This window comes from Lepidochelys olivacea, assembly GCF_965140295.1.
Source record: "Lepidochelys olivacea isolate rLepOli2 genome assembly, chromosome: 1".
Classification (NCBI taxonomy): Eukaryota; Metazoa; Chordata; order Testudines; family Cheloniidae; genus Lepidochelys; species Lepidochelys olivacea.
This window is the reverse complement of record NC_140411.1, coordinates 238,967,300-238,976,052: the sequence shown is the minus strand read 5'-3', so window position 1 is coordinate 238,976,052 and position 8,753 is coordinate 238,967,300.

The following is an 8,753-nucleotide window of genomic DNA, read 5'->3' as shown; positions in this document are numbered from 1 at the left end:
AGTGACTAACTACAGATTTAACGGGTCCAAGCAAGGAGGAGGAGAGGTTCTAAAACTTGTCATTTTTCTGGGCTCATCATTTCACCCTTTTAATCTCAACTTCTCCATGTCTATTTCACATAATCATGGTGTGTTATAGCCAGGAGGCAGACTCCCAGCAACTCTGCAGAGCCCTTCCAGAGTTGGCTGATATGGAGGGTATAATGCACAACTCTTCAGTAGGTGGGAAGTACCTGTAAGAGCAAGCAGTGCTCTCTATAAGCCAGGATACCCTGTGAGGACAGAAAATGAGGCAAACAGAGTCTGAAATAAGGAGAGAGAGAGAGAGAGAGAGGAGGACTGGGGCATCCCTTCCTATTAGCTGTAGGGGAGGGAGGTGATGCAACTTGCAAAATAACTTTTTGTTGGTTTATCTTGAAGTTTATCCCTAGCCACAGTTACCCAGAATTGGCTACGGGCAGATTCACTTTGTAGGCCTAGCACACTATTTTTGAAGAAGATGAGACTCTGGTAAGTGTGTGTGGGGCAGGGTTAGAAGAATAGTCTATGCCAGAGGCCCAAAGTTTTAATATTAGATGCTGTGAGCACATAAAAGGTGAAGCTATATGATTGGGCTCCATTTATAGCTATTGTCCACACTAGGAAATTTTGTATCTTTTTTTTCAGCAACAGTTTTGGGTTCTGTTCTGAAGCTACAAATCATAGTTTTCAAATGAGTGGCAAAATAAGTTCTTCTACGTTTAGATTTTTTCTTGACCCACAAAATTATTATTTAAATAACTCTTTCCTGTTCTTGTCTAATCTATTAAATATGGTACGTCCAGTAAAAAGAAAAATACCTTAATTAAGTGCCAGAAGTATGACCTAATAGAAGCACTGCAAAATACAATATGGATTAATACATTCAAATATTTCTGCATTCTTACAGGGTGTAAGTCATTGCACAATATGGCCAATGACTTTTTATTTCACTTACCAGCATTATGTTACCTTGAAAAAATAACATTAAATGTGCATCTGACAAAAGCAAAAAAATTCTGAGATTGTTTCCCCTATATTTTAAACTCAATCTGTGTTGCATCTATGTATTGACCGGCAATAATACATACAGTATTTTACAATAGGGAACATCATTACAAGACATCTACAATATTTCATTATAGGCAGAGCAGCAGACAGAATGGCACTGTTAACTGTGACTTGTCTTCCTGTTATTGGTGTGCTAATCTAGAATCTTACAATTCGATGTTGTTATTCTCTGTGCAGTTTTGTAGTTTGCAAAATAACCTACGTATACAGTTTATATACACTTTATAATATAAAAAGATACAAAAGCACTTCACAAATAGATACAGACTTTTTAAATGCCGTGTGGAACATGGCACCTGTTTAACAGCACACAGCATCCCTGTATTTCTGTCACTGGGTATTTAAAGAGGTAAAATATTTACCAATTGAAAATAAAAAGGGATTTTTATTTACTTATTTATTTTTGCTAGGAAGAGTGTGGGCACCAGGGATAAGCTGAGGAGGACAGGTTTTGATTTTGCAAAAACAAACCCTAAATCAGCCTTGAAGATTGTTCCTACCTCCTGAACATCATACCTTCTATATGCCTGAGAAATCACTTACATGGGCTGATCCTGAGAAGCACCGTGTACTTGCAACTCTTTCTGGAATCTCAGAGTTGCAGCTGCTCAACACCTCTCAGGATGAGGCCCTTATGCTTCTTTTCTTCCATCTGGGGATAATACTACTCCTCAGGGTCTTTGTGAAACTAAATTAATGATTATTTGTTGAGTCAATGTTTATAAGGCACTTTGAAGATGAAAGGCTCAGTTATTACTGTAAAATATTTTAAGAGCTATTTGCTACATTACAGTTCCTTTGTAATTATTTTTTCTTTCTTTTAAGATTCTTACATGTGTTTTTGAGCTGACTAACTGATAGTGTTTGCAGTAGAATCTTATTGTATCTCCAGCTAAATGCAGTACGGTAAAAGTCTACAAGAAAGAATTGATGTATCTGGGATTTTATCCACCATGTACTCTTCTGCTATTTGTGCAAACTGCTTTCATCATGCTTATAAGGATTTATCAAGATGCTTACCTGTTGGGAAACTCAGTGTGATTTCTTGAGGGTGCAATCTGGGGCTGAATTATGTGATCTCCTCTTCTGCTCCTCTAACTATTCATACATCAATGCCTCTACCATTGTAATTCTCTTTGGTCTCCTCTTTATTCAGCGGTTGCTGTACAAAACAAATGTATGTTGTGCTCAGAGAATACTGTATATCATATACTTGTATCCAGCCAATGAAAAGAGTATATTCAGTGCACATAAGCAAATTGTCTAAAAATGTCTTGCTAGGGAAAGCTAGTGGTAGCCTGTGCTTTATGTTGTAGAATGTGGTATAGATAGGAGTAGGAGCAAAGGAAAATTTTGGATGAATGTCAGGAAATATTTCTTAATAGTGAGTATCTTAGGCTTTGGAACAGTCTCCCTAGAACCATGGTGGAAATCCTTTTGCTTGTGTCAATTAAAACTAGACTGGCTTAAACTCTGGGGAATCTATTGTAGGGAACAATACTGCAGTAGTCACTCTCTCTTCCATCTGTAACTCCTGTGCTTGAATTTCTGAGTATTAATTGAAATGCTCTTATACCCTGACTGCAAGGAGTTGAAATATTTTCTTTGGCATAGGAATAGGAGAGGCCTTTTTAATGTCCTCCCGCCTCCCAGCTTTTCTTGCCTTGTGAGGAAATCGCTGGGTGAGAAGTTCAGCTTCATGAAGAAGCAGGGCCAGCTTTACAACTGGTTGATCCCCAAATGGCTGGACAGACTATTTGGGAAGAAGTTTCCCCTCTCTGCACCTCTGCCACTGCAGTAGGAGTTTGTGTCAGACTGAGAGTTGCCCAGTCCTTTGATGTGAGGGGATAGTGCAGTCAGGTACCCTTGTCAGTATTACCCCCAGGACTGCTTAGATCAGGCCAGCCCTTATGGAAATCCTAGGCAGCACAGATGTTGTTTAGTTAGTATCAGAGCCATAGATCATTACAGGATCCTGTCAGTAGCCAGTGGTCACAATAATCTTTTTTTATATTTATTACAATGAAGTCCTCTCTCTTCTGAAAGTCTGGTCATTATGGGAGAGACAGGGTGCAAACCCAATTGATTGCATTACATTGTGTGTGAGACTAGCCCCTAGCACATTTTAGATTTTATTTCTTCAAAAAACCGTTGCAAAGCTGTAACATGACATTATTTAGAAATACAAAGAGACATTGAGGATAATCAGTGATGCATCATGGAGAGGCCCATTTGTTTCCATTTAACAAAGGAAGGTTAGGGTAGTACATCATCTTGCTGCTTCCATTTTGTGCATTTAGGAAACCGTCTGTCCCACAACTAATTGAGAAGTGAAACTGGTTTAACACGGTCAGTAAAGGAGCTGGTATTTTCCTCACTACTAATAACAGTTGCTGCAGTGGTAATACATACATATGTATATATATTCTCTGTTCCTTAAAAATTCTGTCAATCTCAATATATGCATCTGTGATTTTCTTGCTACTGTTTCCTTCCATTCTCATGGTTGCCTTTTATTTGATCTTCTAAAGTTTCCTGTTAACTGTTCTATCCGTATTGTGGTAGAATCTGGCCACCTTAACTGGATCAGGCCATAAAAGAAGTAATCACTATATTAGGGTCTGCTTCTGTTCCCACTCAAGTCAATGCGAGTTTGGTCATTGACTTCACTGGCAGCAGGATATGGATCAGGGTTGAGCATTCTCAATGTGGGTGGCAGTAAAGAGAATTGAACCAAAATTCCAAATTTCAGCACTTTTGAAGTTTGGATACAGATCCAACTTTGAAAGCTGGGCCCATCTCTGTGAAAAGGGGTGATAGGTCTCATGTATATTTCTCTGCATCTATACCAGCAGTCCCATGTAGTGTGCTCCCTCTTTAATAAACAGTTCATAGTTTGCTTCTTCAGTACTGCCGATAGCCCATAAATTGTGAATCAGCTTCCTGAAATCTCTGTTTACAATTATCAGTCCTTCTCATATTCCCTATTCTATTGTCCCTGTCTACTTGCACCTCCTTTCATCCTAATGACAGTGTTTCTGTTGTATGTGAGTTGCAAAGGAGAAGCATGAACTAGTGGTGTCAGCACTAGTGCAGGCCAGGAATTTTTGGAGGAAACTGTTTTCTTGTCAGAAAATGCTGATTCGTTGAAACTGTTAAGGGGAAAAGGGTCTGTTTTGACTAATTTTTTTTTGCTTTGAAAACATTTATTTTTTTTCAAAATAGTCAAAATTTCCTGTTTTGACAGTTTTTTTCATCAAAAATTCTGAGTTTTGATTGAAATAACTTTTCATTTTGAAATTTAAGTTAATTATGGTAAAAAATAAAAACAAAAACCCTAATGGTCAAAATCAAAATAAAACATTTCATACTTATTGTGAGAATATGTTTTCATTGACCAGAATTTTTTTCAGATTGTCAGTTCATGAAGAATTTAACTTTTCATCCCAATTTCCAAATCTTGAAAATTTTCCAAAGATGGGAAAACTCTTTCCTGCCTACCTCTTGTCAGCACTCCAGCAAGGATTCCTGAGTCCATATCCTGAATCAGACACCAACTCCCTTTGTGGCCTTGGGAAAATCACTTAACCACTCTTCCTCAGTTACTTCATCTGTAAAATGGAGGGAACAATATATACTTACATCACATGTTATGAGGCTTAATTAGCTGATGGCTGTATGGGACCATGAAGACAAATACAGGTTCACTGTCTGTTAGATTATTAAACAATAGGGTGTTGTAATGCAAAGGGTTAATTTTGCCTCAGTGGTCAGTTCTGACCACTTCATTGAGGGGAAACACTGTGAGTTAAAAATTGTGAGGTGGGAAACTATTAACTTTTTCTTTTGTTATTAATCGTTCTGTTATTTATTGCCATTTACTTTGTAATTATTGCTTGAGAAAAAAAATCTATCATTGCTGTGTGCCAGCTGTAACTGCAGCTGCGGATTTAGAGACGAAATTCAGGCTTCAGCCTTTCCCTGGGGCTGATGGACTTCTCTTTTCAAAGTAGGACACTTCTATCTGATGGCATTAACCATAAAATCCCCCATTTCAAGTCTATGATATCCTGAAGGACAACGGCTCATTTCATTTCTTATCAAGAAATCGGGCAGATCAGTCATATTTCGTGAATCAAATGACATTTTCAGAAAATTCATTTGAACCAAAAATGAGGTTTCCTCTCCACAGACTCCAATTAGTCTAAAAGTGGTTTTCTGATGAAAATTCTCGAAATAACTGAGCTGTATAAAGGAAAAATCTATATCTGTATATGTATGTATATAAATATATGTACACACTCTCTCACAGTAAAAGCTACAGCCAGAGTACCCTATCAAGCAGTATAAATCTTTAATTTTGGCAATCAGAATTAATAGTGAAATACTTTAGATCTTTCCTTTGCTTCCTTTTATTTTTCTCCCCCTCATCCCACCACTCTGGCTATTCCAGTGGGAAAGTACTCACTCATTTGCTCCCTAAGTACACAAAATTAGCTGCTTATCTGTTGATCTTCTTACATGATCCTTTAAAAATCCTTTCTCTGTATGTGTGTCCAAGGCCGCTTTTGCCTTTACAGGAAACCAAGGCAAGCCAACCCCCAGACTTTTCCTTACCCGCTCACAGGAGGCCTGGGCCTAATTAAATTGCTCTCAAAGACAAGAAGGGATGAATTTCTTTCTGCCCATCTCCCTTGTCACCCATTTAACTCAGCTGAGATTCATTCACTTCTTTTTAGTTATGTTAAAAAAAAAATACCGAGGGTGTTGATTTGGCATGATGGAAAGGGAGGGAGGAGGGGAGGGAACGGTGGCACATATACTCTTAATCTGATTATATTGTATAGGTGTAAAATGCTAGGAGCAAACAATGGAAGAAAAATCAAGTGCAAGAGTGCCAGAGGTGGGGTTTGATTTCTCTTGCTAAATAGGTCCTTCAGTTATTTTAGTTTATTATTATTTTTAAAAAACTTAAACTGGAGAAGAGCCTGGATTATTATTTTTTAAATATATACATTAAAGAGGTAAACCTCAGTGCTTCTGTGCTGGCTTGCTCTCTCTTTCTCTTCCTCTTTTCTCTTTCCCTCACTCAGATTAATGAGGGAGGCCTGGGAAATTAGGATGAGCCTTGCCTGTTAATGCCGCGCTGCCTGACAGAGGCGGAAGGGAAGAGGCGGCCACTTTGGCTCGACTGCTATCGATTGCACCAGGAGGGTCACAGGGGAGACACCACTGCTGCTGCACTTCTGAGGGAGCGGGGAGGGTAGGGGTTGTGGTGGTAGAGGAGGGGGGAGCTTCGGCTCTACCAAACAACAGGGTCCCCTGTGCAAGCTGAAGCCCAGCAAAGGCCTAAGAAGAGCTGAGCAATTAGCCTTTGAAGGTCATCCAAAGCTCCCCCTCCCCCATACACTCCCTTCTTTCCTTTCAGTACAGTATCCTCCTTCTCCTGCTCCTTCATCACCCAAACCCCAAACACATCTGAGGAATCCATTCAATTAAATCTCTCTCAGCTCCAGCTGGCTCCTGAGTGAAAGGTCAGTGGAGTCCAGGAGGGAGAGAAACACACAAGGAGGAGCTGGAGCTGTTGCTGCTACCACTGCCTCTTCTGTCTTTCTCTCCCCTCCACTCCTCCCTCTGCTCACCTCCCCTCTTTAATGATACCCAATGGTCAATCAGTCCCCAGCAGAGAGAGAGATGCCCTGAAGCATCATTGTGGTCGGGAGCGATCGATTGGGTTTTAAAAAAAGATTATAATGATAACCCGTGGATATAATGTCAGAGAGTTTGCGGTACCTCTTGGAGGCTGCTCTCGCTCTGTCTGCCAGGGCCAGTGAGAAGCTTGGAGGGGCCCAAGAAAGCCTTTCCCCCCACTGAGCCCACTTAGCCCTGTCTTAAAGACAGCTAATTAGATGGAGGGCTACTCTGTCTGTTTACACTGGTGGGGTGGGCGTAGGTGGCAAGGGAGGGTCTTAGACCAATGGTAAACAGGACTAAAGCAACCTTTGTCCTTCAAGTTAACTGAAGATAATCACATAGAGATGTAGATATAAATAATACATACACACATGCACTGCACAGTCCAGACACAAAGATAAAGATACTATGGTATTCTACAGTAATCACCCCAAATACTGCTTACTAGAGAACGTATTGTTCTGGGCGATAACTTTAAAACACCTTACTATTTTTTTAATGAGGACAGATACACACATAGACCTGCCTATGGGGGGGGGGGGGAGGAAAAACAACCTGCTGTAGTTTTCCTAAGGCACCTACCACCATGGAGTCTAAGTGCTGACAGATACATACAAACATTTTTAATTTCTTAGCATACGTCTAAGTAAATTGGCAAAAATAGCAAATACTTTTGCTAATAATGTATTATTAGAAGGATTTCAGACCCTGATAGAAATGAACTCCCCCATACTTCATCCCAATATGTACTTTATTAAAAAATAAATAAATAAAGTTTGTGGACCTCACGCACCCTTTTAGAGGCTATAGAGTAGATAACCCAATACAAATAATTTACGATCCCCCACACAGATTTTTTTTGTTGTCACATTATTTTCTGCTTCATTTGATGAACAAAACTACATTTTCCTCTGCACCTATTAAACTATTTGATGATGCTTTTTATTTTGTACTATAATTGGGAAAGCAATCATGTGATAAAATGTAAGTTTGTTATGAAATAAAACAAGCGACGTTGAAAGCATCCAGATTATATTGTCCAAGAAAGTTTCTCAGACATTATATCCATTTAGAGAAAGAAAGAGAGAGAGAGATTATAATATTATTATTTTTAATTTTTGCACATATAGGAAGAAATTGTTGAGTATTGGAAGATACTTGCAATAGACACAATAACATTATTGCATTATTTTGCTGTTACTATATTATAAGGATGTGCAAGGGGTATTTAGAATAGCTATAATATAAAATAGGACATTTCTCTTATTTCTGTTTTCGGACAGCTGGTTTGTCTGTGTGAATTTGGTACACTATATATAAATGAGCCAGTAGAAGAAAAAGCTGCCAGGCGTATGTATTAGCAAGATTGAAAACTTGGGTTAGCTTTATGGGAAACATACAGAAGAATGTTAGATGTCATTTATATATTGCACGGAAGAATCACAAAACACCCATTTGGATTTTCTTAAAAAAAACCCACTTTTTTCCTTTAATTAAACACAGAAGCATGATTCCAGAGAAAGAGCTAAAAAAGCAGTCTTACCTTTTTAGAAACTACCAGACTTCTTCAGCAGGTCTGTCCTGTGTCCAGATTAATTAAAGAAATGCAGGTTTAAGTTAGAATATCAGTTGCAACGGTTTATTGTACTTTTATTGTTCCCAGGCCTGTGTATCAAATAGAAATCCGGCTACTTATATGGATGCAAGTTTGGACCATATATAATTAGAATTCATTAACCCTTTACCTGTACGAAACACAATCTAGCATAAGTAGCCTGGATTTAATTACCGTAAAATTTTATTTCTACAGGGGAATAAAACCTGCCTACTGTGCCCAGGAATCAGTTATCTGTGAATAATAGTGTTGTATGTAAGATCAAGGATGACAATGCTTTGAATCACCAATGACAATGTGCGGTGTGAAACCTTTTCCAGGGAAACACAGGAGATTCTCTGCAGTGAGAGTCCCA